At 42.7% G+C, this 18,151-nt stretch overlaps 1 protein-coding gene across 12 annotated transcripts in view; it reads left to right on the plus strand.

The window, feature by feature from the left end:
• ZBTB38 (zinc finger and BTB domain containing 38) overlaps nt 1-18,151 on the plus strand; it is a 175,930-nt gene that overhangs the window by 60,530 nt on the left and 97,249 nt on the right. For 9 of the 12 annotated variants that reach the window (XR_005792092.1, XR_005792091.1, XR_005792090.1 and 6 more), the window contains one exon: nt 985-1,057. The gene's annotated coding sequence lies outside the window, so the exon portion shown is untranslated. Of the gene's footprint in view, nt 1-984; nt 1,058-4,813; nt 4,848-14,159; nt 15,234-16,504; nt 16,524-18,151 lie in introns of those variants that run through there. The other 3 variants (XR_005792095.1, XR_005792094.1, XM_040480348.1) reach the window with 3 other exon arrangements.

Consider the following 18,151-nt stretch of genomic DNA (forward strand, 5'->3'; position numbering starts at 1 on the left):
ATATATATATATATACACATATATATATATATATACACACATATATATATATATATACATATATATATATATATGTATACATACACATAGGCTGAAACCCTGGGGGAAATGGCTCAAGTCGTGCCTTCCCCCGTCAACCTTCTTGTTTTGTCTCCTCTTCCTCCTCCCGGAGCCCTGGTGCTCTGTTTTGGACTGCCAGAATGTTTGTTCAGAGTTCTGAACTCTTTGCTTCCTGAATCTTAAACCGAGTAATCAGACATAAAAAGAAAGCCTGTTCTAGGCAAATACGTCCCCTATGTCGCCCACTTGTAGTTTTGCACTTAACCTGGTAAAAGATGGCAGGTCTCATAAGAAAACATCCACAACCTGCCGCCTTCACAGAGCGTGTTTCTGGTTGCTTCTGATTGTTTTGGTGCGCGCACCTCCATTGTTTCATCACCGTGTTTATAGAGTGCTTATTTTAATTCCTGCTTGGGCTATTGCATCTGGAATGATACTAAACACAAAGACAGATCTAGTGTATCTCTGATATCTGTTTTAATGTCACCTAAAAAACTTAAGTCTTTGCACAGCCTATAATTTTACAAGCTCTGGAAGTTCCTAACCAAGAAAGTTAAGTTCCTGAGAGAGAAGTTTAAATGTGTACATAAGAACTGCAGAGCACATAGGCATAGAAATCATACCCAGTGCTCCTAGACTCCAGTGTCATCCCCTGAGTCAGCATTTAGTCTTTGAATAGCTTACCTAGCAGAGTAGAATTGTTCTTTATAAATTCTGTTTTATAATGATTAGAGGGGGATGTATTAAAAAAATAAATCTTATTTTAAAGGCAATGGAGAAGCTTGTCATTCACTGGAAAACAGTGGCAAATTCCTTTGTAGTCTGACAACACTCTTGGAAAGTAGCCCTATATTTGTTTTGTAATTCTAATATATTCATTTTGTACATCTTACGTTTACTTTTTGTTTTAATTTAATGCATCAGGTTGTCGATGTGAGATTCTGCTAAATTACTGTTCTTCTGGCTGTAAGATCTGAATGCTGTGACCACTAATTTGGTGAGTGTCATTTGTCCCTAATGGCTGCTTAAATTTAAATTCACTAATTCTGTTCTCTTGGTTTATAGTAAAATTTAAGGAAAGGGGAGAAGGCATGGGAACTTCCGCACACACACAAAAACAACTACATCAAAAAGGACATGTAAGTGTTAGGATATGCTAACTGCTATAGTAGACTGAAAAATGTATAATGGCTCAAACACAACAGAAGTTTATTTCTTGCTCACGTGACAGTATAGTGGGGCAACTCTCTTTCACACATGCATTCAGAGATACAGATGGAAAGAGGCTCCACCTTCTGCAGCATGTGATTTTCAAGGCCATCAGGACTGTCTCCACTCCCCAGTGAAAGAGAAGAAGAGTGTGAATAAGAGCAGAGGGTAGGTTTTCACAGGCCATGCCTAGAAGGGATGTACAACACTTCTATTCACATTTGGTTGACTAAAACTCAGTCACATGACCATGGCTAACTGCAAAGGGATCTGGGAAATGTAGTTCCCAGGGAGGCAGCCACTTCCCAGCAATGGTCTAGAGAGTTTCTGGATAAGAGGTTGTCCTCTCTGGCACAGCATAATAAAGAGCTTAGAGATGCTCAAGGATAAGATAGCAGAATGAATTAGTGGGAGAAGCAAAAAATGATCAGATATTTAGTATTCCCTGACTGACTCTCTTAGGTAAAATCTAGCCATATGGGCAAGGAGCAGTGGGTGAGATTTTTTAAGATGCCTCTGTTCTTTCCAACCCTGAGCCTTTCTATGAGCACCGCCATGCTGCCAGTGACCAGTACGTGAGGAAGGACATTCTTTCCCTTATTTTCCCCTCCAGGATCCTCTTGGTCTAGGATCATTCTGGCATTGTTTCCTGCTTCTGGGTCTAGTCATGCTAGTCGGAATTGTCCAACAGAATTCTGTTCCCCCAACTTTGAGCCCCAGTAGTCTATTGGAAAGCTCGTGGTTTCTTTAGCTCATGGTTCTGTCTGCTTCCAGGAACTTTGGGAAGCTATCCTGCCTGATCTACTCCAGATCTTGGCAAGTGTTTTAATCTTAGGTGTGCGATCGGGGTAAGGGGTAGGATCCCTGACTGAAATGAGATCTTCAAACCAAGTTATTAGAGAAACATTTAAAAATAGATTCAAAAGGCTCAGGCTGGAGAGATTAGTGCAACCCTAAGGATTTGATACATAATTCTAGTTTTTTCTTTTCAGGGAAAGTTTCAAAACATGTACTGAAATAATGAGTGGTAAGGGTATAATCCCTGTTTAGGGAACTCTGAGCTAATTTTATGTTTTATGTAGCCTTTTCACCATTGTTGGTCTTAGTGCAGAATTCCCCTGCTGGTAAATATCAGAAACCTATGGTGGGTACCTTATGATGCCCCACGGGCAGCATAAAGACCTCCAGTAAAAACGGACTTAACATGCTTGCTTCAGCAGGGCATATACTAAAAATGGACTTTGCCTGAGTCTTTGCCTGAGATAGTTCTGTAGTTCTGTTGTCAATATCTGGCTAGATACCCTGGTTTCTGATTGTATTTTGCCTCTGGACTTGACATTTCTGAGGCCCACACCCACACCCTGAAGAGCACACATTGTCCATTGTGTGGTAAGGCAGCTACTGGCCAGTTTGACACAGCCTCTAGGGCTCTCATGGAGACTGGTGCCTGGCCTAGTCTCCTATCACTGCTGCCTCACCTCTGCCGCTGCCCAGTGCTCTCACATCAGGAATGGTCTAAGGAGAAGTGGAGTAGAGTAAGTTGAATTGTTGCAAAAATGCTTCAGTCTCTCAGAGTTCATTTGCTGTGCCTTGGGTTTGTCCTGGAAGTATCTACTGAACTGAAAGCTGGCTGGGCTGGTGGAGGAAGCTAAAGATAAGACCAAGTTGAATGGGCCTGCTTAGAAGGGTGCAGCCAAAGGAGTAAGTTGAGAGCAAATGCTAGGTTTCAAAAGCTAGAGCCAGGTGGGGATGATCTGTTGCTGGAAGCCCCTGTCTAATGGAGTCAGTCAGGAAGGGCAAGGCCAAAGGCCATTCAAGAAGGAAAGACGTCAGGGTCCATTTACTTGGGAGACTCAGCAGTCCCAGTTGATAAATTTCAACCGCCATGTGGTAGTGACTTCTCAGAGCACTAAGTACGTAGGAAGTGACATATGAGTGTGTGTGTGGAGGGGGTGGGCTGGGGTCAATCTCCTGATTACTCCTGTCTACCTGTATTGATAGCATGAAAGGGAGGGGTGTGTAATCGCCATATCAAAATTTCGTACTGTCAGCGTGACCCCTCCACAGTGTTGTTACAGCACGCTGAGTGACCTCACAAACACACCAACACGGCAGGGGTGACAAGGTATACACTTGGTAAATATTTTGATCTTCAACATTTTCAAAAAAGTGTCAAAGTAGACATCATGGGAAAAATTAGACTTCTCTTTAATTTTATATTTTCTTATTTAAAAAACTGTTTATTCCACGTGAGGGGTATAATTAAAATTTGGGGCACCGTAGTCTTTTCAGAGCTTAGGTCACCTAAAGAGCTTAGCCTGGACCAATTAATCTGTGATAAGCAGGCATGGACGTGCACAGCAGGCTGACATAGATAGTGCCTAGACCAGTTGATTATTTTTATTATTTTTATTTTTTAACTTTATTTTTGTTTTATTTTTTTAATTTTTAATGCTTATATTTTTTTGAGAGAGAGAGAGAGATAGAGTGTGAGTGGGGGAGGGGCAGGGAGAGAGGGAGACACAGAAATGAAGCAAGCTCCAGGCTCTGAGCTGTCAGCACAGAGCCTGACGCGGAGTTTGAACTCAGGAACAAAACCGTGAGATCATGACCTGAGTTGAAGTGGGATGCTTAACTGACTGAGCCACCCAGGTGCCCCTATTTATTTATTTTTAAATGTTTATTTTTGGCAGAGAGAGAGAGCATGTGCCTGTGTGAGAGGGGGAAGGGGCAGGGGGGTGGGGGGGACAGAGGATCCGAAGTGGGCTTTGTGCCGATAGTAGAGGCGGATGTGGTGGAGCTCGATCCGTGAGATCATGACCCGAGTGGAAGTCAGACATCCAACTGAGCCACCCAGGTGCCCCTCAGTTGGTTATTTTTAATCCCAGAGGTTTTATAGTTTTCATAGCACAGAAATGCAAGCCCTCTTCTTACACTGGGTTGGCATTTATGAATGTTCTTTTACTCCACTTAGAGGATTTTGCAATAAGGCCACGTCATATTCACCAAAGCTAAGAATTCATGGTAATAGGGCTTTGTAATTGCTCATGCTGAAATCCCCCGATTTCTTGTCAAGAACGAAGTTGGAAAACACCACACTTGAAGACTTCACGGTTTTGTTTTTAACTCAAGAAGCCTCTGCTTTTCATCAGAACTTGAAAGCTTCCTCCCGCCTCCAAAATGGTATTTTTAAAGGATGTAAAACTGAGATTCTGTCAGAATAAATAAAGTAATATATGTGAAATGGTTTGGGGGGGGAAAATGGTTTGGGCAACTTAGAACAATGTATAGCAAGTCAAGATACTGATGAAAATAATTATAATAATGGTTAGCATTGGTGTTTTGACTTTTACTGTTGGTATTAATATTGTAACTATCATCATTTAACATTTTTTGGTCTTTCTCAATTGACTTTCATCTGAGATCCTTAGCACCACTCACTAGCTAGCCACAGCATGTGGGATAAAATTTTCAAGGTCATTCGGAAAGGTTTTTTTTATTTAAAAAAAAATTTTTTTTTAACATTTATTTATTTTTGGGACAGAGAGAGACAGAGCATGAACGGGGGAGGGGCAGAGAGAGAGGGAGACACAGAATTGGAAACAGGCTCCAGGCTCTGAGCCATCAGCCCAGAGCCCGACGCGGGGCTCGAACTCACGGACCGCGAGATCGTGACCTGGCTGAAGTCGGATGCTTAACCGACTGCGCCACCCAGGCGCCCCCGGAAAGGTTTGACTATAGGCCAGAAGCCTAACCAAGAGGCTTGTAATGTTACTCAGAGAGAGGTTTGACCCGGGGGGGGGGGGGGGGGGAGGGGTCACTGAAATCTGTGAGACAGGATGGATTTGAGCTATCTCTCTGCCAAAAAAACCCAAAAAACCAAAAACAAAAATGGTGTTTCCTGGCATTTTAGGGGGCTCCCAGTGCATTGACCACAGGAGGCTTTGAAACCACTCCACAGAAGCACTGACGTCGGGTGGTGTCTCCCAAATGAGAATGGAGTCCATCGCCTGTCCCAAAGCCCCTAAGCCTGAGTGCAGTCTGTCTGTTTGGTGTTAATGGGGCGGGAGTCAACAAGCATGAGTTCAACCCAAGAGCAGTAAAGAAGGTATCATTTAAACTGTGAACTCCCCTCCATGTCCCAGATCCTGTCATCTGTTATCTTGGAATGTAGCGGGGAAAGCAGTATCTAGTGAAAGGATTTTCTCATTGATCCAAATTCCTTGGCATCAACTATTCCAAGGTACTTCACAAAAGAGAATGTAGCTTGGCCATGGTTGGGCTGGACTCCTAAGAGGAGTCTCTTCCCTCCGTTTTCACCCTACATGAGGTGAATTCCTTTTTGTTTCTTTTAAAATACTTATCATTGTTTTTCAGATAAAAAGAGTCATAACTAGTTACTATACAAAAAATAGAAAATACAGAAAAATATCAAGGAGAAAACAACAGCTTCCAGTAATACAACAAACAAGCAACAATTCTGTATTACCATTTTGATGTATTTCTTTCCAGTTTTTCACATATAGAAATTATTTCACATATAGAAATTGATTTTTTTTATGTTATGTTATGTTATGTTATTTATTTATTTTTTTAACGTTTATTTATATTTATTTATTTATTTTTGAGAGAGAGCAGGAGCACAAGCGAGGGAGAGGCAGACAGAGGGAGACAGAGGATCTGAGGCAGTGTTTCCTGACAGGCTCTTTGCTGACAAGCTGTCAGCAGCTAGCCCAAAGTGGGGCTTGAACTCACAAACCATGAGATTGTGACCTGAGCCAAAGTTGGACACTCAACCGACTGAGCCACCCACATACCCCTGAAATTTTGATTTTTAACGTCTGTGTTTCCCTTGCATTGATATGTCTTAATTTATCCTTTTTGGGTTTTTTTGATGGGCATTTTTTTAAATCCTTATTTTTGAGAGAGAGAGAGAGACAGAGCCTGAATGGAGGAGGGGCAGAGAGAGAGGGAGACACAGAATCTGAAGCAGGCTCCAGGCTCTGAGTTGTCAGCACAGAGCCAGATGCGGGACTCAAGCCCACAAACGGAACCGGGAGATCACGACCTGAGCTGAAGTCCGATGCTCAACTGACTGAGTCACCCAGTCGCCCCTTTGATGGGCATTTTGATTGGTTGTAATGCTCTGCTATTATCAATCTGTAAACATTCTTGTGGATGAATTTTTGTGGACATCTTAGGGAAAATTCCTAGAATTGAATCAGTAGGTCAAATGACCTGTTTCTAAATTTCCTAATGCACATCAGTAAATTAGCCTCCAGAAAGTCACCAGTGTCTATTTCAAAACCTAAGTCCCCTTCAGTTTCTCATGTTGAAATGCATGCTCCTAGGCCCAAGTGGCATTAGAAGCTCTAAGGACAGGGCCTAGGAATATGCTTTTCAATACACCCTCCTAATCCTTATGCACGTTAAAGCCTCTTGATATGCTGCATTCAATTCAATAAACATTCATTTCAGCAAACACTTATTAGAAAACAGAGAGCCTTGAGATAGTATATCTAAACCAGAATTTAACTTAAAGGCTCCTTTTTTGGCCTCTGAAGTTTAGATTTTTTCTTAATTGTGGTATGGTATAGTTGAAAGATTTTCAGCTAGAGAATCGGGAAACCTTACTGTAAATATGAGATAACTGAGACCCAGAATGATTTACTTCCAGGGGGTTAGCCAGAGATTCAGTGGCAGCAGTAAAACAAGGACTTGGGTAGAAGCAGGGCCTAGATCTCCCCAACCTCAGGGTAGCAGAGACAAGGCCCTAGTGAGAAGATAGATACCTCATGTGAGAGACTCTGCCTCAACCAGGAAACTTTGATCTGCCTTCTTATAGGCAGGGCCATATCTCAGGACCTGTATGGGCAGCCCAGACCCTGTGAGGGGCCCAAGGGCCCACCTTGGTCACCTAATGAGACCAGGCCACTGTGTGCCCTAAGCCCTGAAGTGGTAACACCGAACCTGGACCGAAGAGGACATGGGCAGCCACGCAGAGCCACGCACAAGAGCAGAAGAGGAGGCCGGGTCCAGAGTCAGAATGCAAAAGAGCAGAGACTCATATTGTAGTCAGATCTTAACTGCAAAAGAAGACAAAGCCAGAGCTAGAGGGGAGCTGTGTGACTCATTCTCAAGGATGGAGTCCCATCACATAACTTCACTGTCTGGGGAGGTACCTGTCCATAGCTGTGCCTCCCTTTTTATTTTATTTTTTTATTTATTTTCAACGTTTATTTATTTTTTTGGGGACAGAGAGAGACAGAGCATGAACAGGGGAAGGGCAGAGAGAGAGGGAGACACAGAATCGGAAACAGGCTCCAGGCTCTGAGCCATCAGCCCAGAGCCTGACGCGGGGCTCGAACTCATGGACCGCGAGATCGTGACCTGGCTGAAGTCGGACGCTTAACCGACTGCGCCACCCAGGCACCCCATGTGCCTGCCTTTTTAAATCTGAGAGGTGCTGTGCACCGGGCTGCCTTCTGACAGCAGGTGAGTAGTAGCACCTGGCTGAAGGAGGGGCAGTGGGTCAGAGAAGAGGCTCCTGAAATTGGGAAATCTGGGAAATTCTCTGTTAGAGCAGAAAACATAGTAAACAAACAACAACCAAATTAAAAAAAATTTTTTACCACCTTCTAAGGAGGTGTGAGCATCCATCCTGCTGCATAACCCTGCTCAAGCCCATCAGACCACACCTGTTGGTCACCTGATGGCATATGGCCGACCTTTCTCATTCTACCACCCCAGCTTCTGGGGGAGTCACCATCATATCATTTGCTTTCATGCTCAGCCTCCACAAACAGCTCAGTTCCAGATGGTCCCTAGTTCATGTTTAGATTCTATAAATCACTATTTAGATTCCTCCACAGCCAAGTCCACATCTTCTGCCTGTGACTGCACCAGGTGAAGTGCAAGAGCCAGAACGCAGAGGCACCAGGGAGTTTGCCTCTGGATCACTAAGCTTTACTGCTTCTGTGAAGGGTCTTCATGGTCTCTTGGCTGTTCCCACATAGCATCACTGCTCTTCTCATTCTTGGCCTTCTGGTCCAAACTTGTAGATGATGGGTATGGATTCCGGGAAGTTCTACAACCTCCCTTTACTCAGGGGTACAACAGATGGAAGGTGACTTCCCAGACATGGCTGGAGTCATCACTATGATGTTGGGTCTATGCAAAGCCCATCTCCCTGGCATCCTTTACAACTTCTTTGGCTGAAGCATCTTCTGATGCTTAGATAGAGTTCTAATTACTGGCAAGACCTGGATCCCTTGGCCAAGAAGGTCCATGTGGTGGTGACAGCAGTACCTCTAGATCTAACCCCCAGGAGGTAGATGTTGGAGTTCTGTGACATCCAGACAAGGTGCCCACATGCTGCTGGCAAATCTGAGATTATCAACAGAGTAGGAAGTCCAAGGGCAGAAAGTGTTCAGTGGGGTCTGTGATCTGACAAGTGCTGCTGGTGATCCCATTCTTCCCTGTCTGTGCTGACTCCATGTCTACTCCCCACACACCTTGCTAATGAGTAGCTGACTTTAAGAATAAAAAGCATTCACACAGTCTCTGGCCAAAGCGGCTGGACGACCCTGGCCCAAGCAAATTCTGTCTCTGCTCCACGGCTGCCATATCGTGGCTTTCGTATCACCTCTTGGGAGAGTGTCATTGGTATCAAGTCTGCCTGTTGGGCCAAGATGTACTGCCTCAAAGAAGCCCAGCATCCCCAGACTGTGATGTCCTACTATTGTAGTCAGGAGCAACTGGTCAAACCTAAAGACTCACCACATATCAAGAGCCCCATTTTCCATCACTGAAATGCCAGACAGCTCAAACTGCTATGTAGACAAGTATTATGAAATCTGGAACAGTGAGAGATATCAGAAGGCAATGCACCCAAGCTCTGAAGACACTCCCAATTGACTGCCATCTTGACCGGACCAGCAGAAAGAATCCCTACACGTCTATCAGAATGCCTAAAATAACAAATTCTGATGTTCCCAAAAATTGACAAGGAGGTGAAGAAATTGGATGGCTTTTGCACCTCTGGTCGGACCATAAATGGTATAGCCACTCCGGAAAACAGTTTCTAATAAAGTTATACATATATCATACAGTCCCACTCCTGAGTGTTTATACAAGAGAAATGAAAACTTATGCTAGCACAAAAGACTGTATACCAATATTCATGGCAGTTTTATTTCTAATAGCTTAAAACAGGAAACCAGCCAGACGTCCTTCAAGGGGAAAATGGATAACAAAACCGTGGTACATCCATACCATGGAAAACTATTCAGCAATGGAAAGGCACACACTCTTTACATACGACTTAAATGGATCTAAGGGCATTATGCTGGGTGAAAGAATGCCAATATCAAAGGGTTATATACTATATGACTCCATTTATAGCAAACTCAAAGAGACAAAATTGTAGTGATTGAGAATAGATCAGTGCCAGAGGTTGAAAGAAAGCGTAAATGACTTAATGACCTAAGAAAGTGTGATTCTAAGAAGGTTAGCACGGGTTGTTTCTTTTGGGGGGAGGTTTTTTTTTTTTTTGTGGTGATGGAATAGTTCTGTATCTTGGTTGTGATGATGGCTATTCCAATCAATAACATGTGATAAAATTTCATAGAAACACACACGCGCGCGCGCGCACACACACACACACACCCCCATACAAAAACTGGTGAAATCCAAATAAGGTCCTTGCCTGAGTCAATAGTATTATACCAATGTCAGCTTCTTGGTTTAGACAGTGTTCTAGGCTAGTGGATGATATTATCATTGGGGGAAGCCAGATGAAGTTATTTAGTTACTCTACTATTTTTTCCATGTTTTGTGATTCTTAATCTATTTCCAAAAATGTTGTTAAAAGCAATTTCTAAAAACTCTTTTGAAGCTAAAAAAAAAAGGGGGAGGGTGTTCCCCACCCCAGAAAAGGGGGATTCAGCCACTGGCCTCTCTTTTACGAACAACTCCTATTGTTTATTTTGCCACTTTCTGATTTACGGGTAGCCTTCTAAGGCCTCGCCCTCTGCTTTTCAGAGACAGCCCATCTCAGATGGAATAAAGCTCAAGTATTCCAGCACAGAGAGTGTGAATATGCCCCCTTTCCCCTCCCTGAGACTTGTAACTTCAAAGCGAGGTAAAGACTCAGAGATCTAAGAAATGGTCTCACGATGAAAATCTAGGACAAATCATCCTTCTTGCCCCTGCACGGTGATTTCTTTTCTGGAATGGCTCTTTGTCTTCTCTGCTCTTCATACAGATTATTCTCTTCACCTTCACCAAATGGACCCTCCTCTAATGGAAGGAGATTAACCCTTCTTTGCCCCCTTTCAATCTCATTCAGCAGAGGGCTTTCTTATAGCTACACTGCTCTCTCTGAGCCTTGTGCCACAGCTGAATGCTACAGCGTGAGATGGCTGTCTTCCCTTTGAAGATGTATGCCTCTGTCCAACACCTTTTTGCCAGATTTGGCCCTGGAAAGGCAGTTTTGAAATTAAGCTTCTCATGAGCTGCTTGGGTTTACAGAATGGAATTGCACGAGGCCATGGGCATTTAGGTCAAGGGGTACTTGCTGAGCTCACTACCTTCAGGTCCCCATCTTAATGAAATGCTAGCATTATTTACTCCCTTGCTTTGCTGAGGGGTCCCCAGCATCACCTAAGATTGAAGCTGAGCATATGGGACGGATTATGTGGCATCCTGTCCAGATATGACAATACACTCAGACATAAGCCACTGTCCCTTAGGATGAGCCTCAGCCCCCAACTTCCTGCCGTGTGTTATTATGGAGATTCATCTCCAGGGACCATGGTGAGAGGGACATAGGTGCACCTTTCTTGGGCCTGGCTTTGGCCCATAGTTCAGGGCAGTGTGCTAGAAAGGTGTCAGTTTGAATTGTTGATTTTCAGTAGGCGTTGGTGAATCTCCTAGCTCTGCACCTTTTGGTTTCAAAACCATACTGAACAACGGAAAATGAAACCTGCAACTTATTTTTAGCTGCTCATGCTAACTCATGAGATTTCTTTTTTGCAAACCAAATAGGATAAAGCCTACTTCAGCTGGCTAAACTTAATCTGATTGACTTAAATGGCAATCAAACCTACTTCTCTGATACTTCTGAAGTGACCCTTGGTCTCAGGTGATATTTTGGCCAACATTTACTATTTTGCTTAAAATTATATTTAGTTGAGCTTTAAAAAAAATTAAACAAGTATACTATAACATTTTCTTGTGAGAGGAATTGAGAAATAAGTTATAGCTGTCTTACCAGAATCTCTTCATTAATTTGCTTTTCTATAACCATTTAATAAGTACCTATTTATTTATTTCTTAATTTTTTTAATGTTTGCTTATTTTTTTGAGAGAGAGACATAGTGCAAGCAGGGTAAGGCAGAGAGAGAGGAAGACACAGAATCCGCAGCAGGCTCCAGGCTCTGAGCTGTCTGCACAGAGCCCAATACGGGGCCCAAACCCCTGAACCATGAGATAAGCCGAAGTTGGACGCTCAACCGACTGAGCCACCCAGGCGCCCCAATAAGTACCTATTTAAATGAAAGCCTGGAACTTTAATTGAGCCAGTGTGTTGCATTACAAAGGGCAGAGTACTAGAAATTAAGGAATAGGGCTTTTATCCTGTTTGCCGAGGTCTTCAGATATAATACTCTCTTTGAACGTGATTTTTTTCCACCTCAAAGAGAGGGTTGAGATGGCATCTTGCAAACTGCCTCGCCCATCCTATAGTTCTACGAAACATGTTCTGACGCTGAGGGTCCAGGAAAGGTTGAGGCACAATTTGGAGGCAATGGTATTGCTGTCAGACCGTTCTTATTTCTGTCTCCCTTTTTCTGTTCTGGGAGGTACAGATTTAAACAAAGCCTGTGGTCTGCTTGCCAGACAATTTGTGACTCCCTTTGGGAAACAAGTGATTGAGTACTTGAAAGACTTCCATAGATATTTTCAGCCCCTAGGTCCATTCCTTAATTCATGGAGCAAGTTCCCCTATTTTGGGAAATGGCTTCATGAGACAAAGCTAAAGATTCCACTGGTAGTGATGGGAGCAGAGAGGGAACTCCCAAGTTGGTGTTGGTCAGTGAAGAGCATACCCATATGAGCCCCCTTCACTGCATCAGACAACGCTCTGGGTGCCGTGGGAGATACACAGATCTTGCAGGAAGCAAGCCAGAGACGTGATTAAAGGTAGATAATTCAATCAACAAAAACTTATTCTGCCTTTATCTTCAGTCCGAAGGAAGTGAAGATTCACTGAGGTTTGTTAAAGCTGCTCTGGTGAGATGAGGTGCATGGTTATGGCCTTTCTGAGCCATGTCTTTATCTGAAAGAAGAGAAGACAAATGGCTTTGTTCCCAGGTTGAGTCTTGGAGTATTTGCTGCCCAGGATGAAGGGAAGATATTAGGAGAGGATTAAGTTCTCACAAAGGGTGGCTTTTACCAATCTGTGAGAATTCTTCCTCCTCCACCCTAGTTTACATCCCCACCCTCCCTCTTCACCCTACTTGCCAGTCTCTCAAGAAAGAAGAAACTCAGCCATCTTACTGAATCTGTGTCTTGCCAATTCAGGATCTAGTAAAACCTTGTTGTTCTTTCCTTTAGTGCCATGTTGCAAATGCCCTGAGAAAAGCAGGAACTATTCTGCTGCTAACGTTGAGGTAGTGATATCAAAACAGGGGTGAGGAGTATGGAGGATAGTCCCACAGGAGAGCTGGATTGAAGTGGGGCAGAATGTTGTCGGTCAGAGTCTCCCTCCCAACCCTAAGTCACTCACCAGTTTTTCTCTGTTGAAAACCGCATGGTTCACATTTCCCGTCTCCCCCAGGTCTTTCCTAGAAGATAACCTCAGTTTGGTCCCCATGGTTTGCTGCCTCATCTTTGCCATCAAGTATGTACTCCGTTCCCACATCTTACACAGATCCTAATGGATAGAAGTAAGAAAACTCATGTCTAAGAATTGGAGGCTTCCCAGAGTTCAGATTCCTCAGTCCTGTCCGTCTACTCAACCATTCATTCTACTGCCTCATGAGCACCAAGCAACATAATCCTCCTCTCATATTCCCAGGCAGAGTGGAGCTGATTAGAAAGCCCCCTTTGAGAGCCATCTGGTTGGCATATAAAATTACTGCCAACGAGCAAGATAGTCAGCTGGCCACATAACCAGGAGGCAGGACACTTGGAGTCTAGCTCTTGGCCTAGACCGACCTGGAAAGCAAGCTGGGCTAGATTTTTTAGAATTACAAACTTCGGAGCGGAAAGGGATCTTAGAGCAAAATGTACAGATGCTAACAGAGAGAGTTAATCATTAAAATCATGCATTTGAAACACTAACCATGGTTGAGGAAAATCTCTTACTCAAAAGTTAGACTTTTGAAAAATCCATTTTCAATATATGTTGAGGAAGGAACTCATAATACCAATTTAGTTTATTTGTTCAAGACAAAAATACTATTCGTAAGTGGGAACCTGGTTAGTCTTGATTGCTACACTGATTTTTCTTTAACTGAAAATTTAGATTAGAACACTCTAACAACCTGATAACAAATTTACTCACACATGCTGAATCTATTAGGTACAAAAGGAAACAAGATATACTTTTTAATATAACAAATGGGCTAACTTATTAAATGTGTGATCTTGGGCAAGTGACTGGATTCCTCTCAGCCTCAGTTTCCTCATCTGTAACATGAAAAGACACCTAGTGAAGGCTTTTGCTCAGATGGACATGTGAGCTTTCCCACTTACTTTGTCTTATAAAGCATTTCCAAATTACGACACATCACTGACCAAAATTGTTAATCTGCTCTCTACTCTTAACTTTTCAACCTGGTCTAATGAATTCCTCCTTTTATTTTCTTTTCCACCTGCTGGTCCAGGCTGTCTCCAGTTGATGGCGTCCTAGGTACCCACAGTTCCCAGGGCCTGGGAAATTAAGGCTGGTTCTTATAAACAGAATTAGTCCTGGCTTCAGAGAGTGGGGATTCCATCTACCAGGATTCTGACAGGAAGAAGTTTCCTACATCAGGACAGAATGTGGATGGAGGAGGTTTTATCCTCTGAAGATTGGTGGAAAGACCTAGACTCTGGAATTGGTCAGACTTAGATTTGAATCCTAACTCTGCTATTTCCCATGTAACTAGAAATCCCAATTAGGTCCTCAGCCAAAGTTGATAATAACTAATACTCACCTTGAAGCCTTTTGGGTTAGAATTAAATAATATAATATAGCCAAATACTGAGTATGTAGTAGGTTCTCAATAAATGGTAGCTATTATAGACTTAGCTCTGATTAAGATAGGAAACAGACGTTCCTGCCCAGCTCCGTAGGCAAGATATAGATGTTCAAAATAGCACCAGACTTTCAAAAAATTTTAAGTAAAAATATCATCCAAAGCCACTTTTAGTCCTTGATAAATTAAGTCACCATGTTGTTTCCAGGACTAAATACATTATAGACCGATGTAATAACCTCATAAAACTTTTTAAACTTTTTAATGCTAAGAATTTAAACAAAAATGTTGAATTTGCTGAACACTTCGTTTGCAAAAATTTAGATTTAGAATGGCCTAACCTGGTAACAAATTTACCCAGAACTTTTAATGTCCATATTAGGTGTAAATGGAAACCAGCTGTAATTTTTAATGCAGTGAATGTAGTAACATAGTGCAAACCAATCCAAATGTTTATAAACCAAGGTTTCCTCTGGGACTCAGTGCCCTGACTTTCCTTTTTTTTTTTTTTTTTAAATATACAGAGTCAAGCTTTGTTCATACTTGAATTATGTACTTTGCATAAGCCATGCAATTTAACTTTAACCCGCAGGACTGAAAATAAAATGAGCTAAGACTGCAGAGCAACGAGACCGTGGGCAAGGAAGAACGTTAATCAAAGTGAAAGGCACACCCCTCACTGCTGTCTCTGTCCATCTCTGTCCTGTTTCTGCCACTCTGTTTAGGAGTGTTTAGGAGCCCTAAACAGCCTGGCAGGAACAGCCCTCCCCCCCTGCCCGACCGCCACGCGGCGCGCGCGCGGGGGAGGGCAGAGAGAGAGGGAGACCTAGAATCTGAAGCAGGCTCCAGGCTCCGAGCTCCGAGCTGTCAGCACAGAGCCCGACACGGGGCTTGAACCTATGAACCGTGAGATCATGGCCGGAGCCAAAGTCAGACGCTTAACTGACTGAGTCACCCAGGCGCCCCAAAGGGATTTGTCTTTTAAATTAATATTTGTGTATGTGCCCCGAGGATGTTGATGAGGAGCATGCTTTTTCTAAAAATCATAAGTGAACACATACCCTTGCCACTTGTAATCATGACAAAGCCTAAGTAATTCAGGCATGAGCGTGGTTTTGTTTTTTTGTTGTTTTTTTTTTTTAAGTGCAAAACAGGATTTACTAGTCGAGAATGTCTGCCTAAACAAGCTCATCAATCTGAATGCTTTTAACTACAATTCAGATTTGTTTAACCCAAGCAGGTTTGGTAAACGGGCCAAGTTTGCTCATTGCGCATATTTAGAATATCACAGAATAAACCAATATGTGGCTTTTAGGCTCATTTTGACAGAGGGGGAAAGGGAACCCACTGGGAGGTTTGGAAACCGCTTGCCCTGGCATCAGGTTTAAGAGTATCAGTAGGGGACCTGACCACATTCACCACCCTGCCCCTGTGAGGACATAACACTATTCGCTCATCTCATGGGAGCATGATGCGGATTACTGTCCTTGTCACTGTCATTTATTATCCCAGGCAGAGGAGGCAGCGACTTAGTTCTATGTGGTCACAGTTGATTCCATGTGGTGTATATCTAGCCTACATGATAATAATTTGTGAGTATTTTAACATGATTGTCTAGCTTTCTGATGTTATTACTAGGGAAGAGCTGAACAGACGCTTACAGCACCAAATGTCTAGGTGTTCACTTCTACCTCTTCTGACCCCACCGTGAGGACCCTGCTTTCTAGATGACCGTATATTATATTGGTACCTTGTAACTCAGCCTGAGAGTCTCTCTAATTCTTGACCCTCATGGTAAAGGAGGAATTAGCCTAAGGACACTCCATTCTAATTTTCTGTCGCTGTCAATGCTAACCAGAGCTCATAGAGCAATGTTGTGGGGGTGGGGAAGATGGCTCCACCACTGGTGTTAGACCAGGAGCTACTGTTTCTGTCAGAGCCACGTTTATTTCTGGAGTAGTTGTGGGGGAGAGATGTGCTCCAAAGAGAAGAGGATTCGGTGTGGTTCAGGTATGAGCGACCATCTGGACGGCCCAGCTCGGAGACTTTAAAGTGTATGGGATAGAGATGGGCTGGGTGCTTTCCACACATTGAGCTGAAAATCACTTGGGTTCTGGGAAACGAGATAGAATGAAAGCTAGAAACAAAAGATCCAGTTGTGAAACCTAGCACCTAAGTTAAGATGCTTGAATACAATTTCTCCTTTAAAAAAATTCTGGGGAACTTGAATATTTTGCTAACCTGACTATTTTTAGCCAGTCCTTATAGAAGATCGAGGCGCTAGGAAACTAGAAACCCCAGAAAATATGAATTCATTTTTGCACGTGTTAAAATTAATTAGCATTAGTATATTCAGTGACACAACAAGACAATTAAAGAATTTTGGAGAGATAAGAAGAAAAACGTAAATATATATTCAAAATAAGGCTCATAGCATTTTATAAAAATGTTGGCTTATGTCCAGAATCTAAGTGTGGGGGTGGGTATGGTTTCTTTGTAGCCGAAGAAAGTGGAAAAGAATCTGTTCTATTTTCTTAAAAATAAAAGACTTCTTGTTTTATACAGCATGGTAAAAGAAATGCTTTTCTGTTTTTTACCTGCCGGCAGTTTCTGGAGGAAATTTTTCTAGCAAGCTATGCTGTTTTCCTCTCTTTGGGGACATGGTGACACTGGTTTTGTAGCTAAACAGTATTTGCTTATTAGGCATTTCTTCAAAATCCTGAATAAGCAGCTCTTTCCACATTTTTTGTTCCACATGTTAAACGTTTCACTGCAATTTGAGCTTCAATTGTGTGTGTGTGTGTGTGTGTGTGTGTGTGTGTGTGTGTGTGTGTGTTGATAGAAAGGATTGAAAGGGGATGCATAAGAATTCTTAAAGGTTTTTTGTTTAAAAAATTAATTCCTACAATTATGTATTGGAGTCTCTACAGAAGGCAATTCCAATTTATTACACACAGCCAAACTAGATCCCATCAATCTTGAACAGCGGGGGTAGGGAGGTGGTATTGAAGAAGACATGAAATTTGGTGTTTGAGTAGATGAGATTTAATTTTCGGAAAACATTTCACTCATAAAACGGATGGCACCCCAGTGTCAGCCCTGACCTCCATGATGTCAATGTCATCGTGCAAGCATAGCTAAGATAAGCCTCAAAGTAAAACAAAGAAACATCACATCTCAGCACAACACCATTTCTTCTCTGACAGCATGTACAATATATACACATATAGCCTTTGGATATCCCTGCCAATGCCTCGTTACTTTACAGTTTAGCTTCTGGAGAGGGAGGGAGGACAAAAATCATTTTGCGTGTTCTATGTTCTGAGCAAATGCGGTAAGTACGCTGGTGCAGGTCTTAACATTATTTAGGTCAGTATCCTAAGGATGGCTTTTATCGTTCATGATGATCAGCTATACCGTACATCCAAAGGAATTCAGCATCAATTTATTTTTCTGTGCTGATTTTATTTGCTTCTAAGTTTAAGCAAATTCATTCACATTTTAATACAATTCCAATGGAGGAGGTATCTGCCGCTCTGTACTGCAGATATATTCAGCAGGATACATTTACACGGCTTGTGGTTAGAGGTTATAGCACCGATACAGACAGCCCGATCATGCATTCTTCTGTAAGCCTG

The sequence above is a fragment of the Herpailurus yagouaroundi genome, unplaced genomic scaffold (assembly GCF_014898765.1).
Source record: "Herpailurus yagouaroundi ecotype Mexico unplaced genomic scaffold, PumYag 159, whole genome shotgun sequence".
Taxonomy (NCBI): domain Eukaryota; kingdom Metazoa; phylum Chordata; class Mammalia; order Carnivora; family Felidae; genus Herpailurus; species Herpailurus yagouaroundi.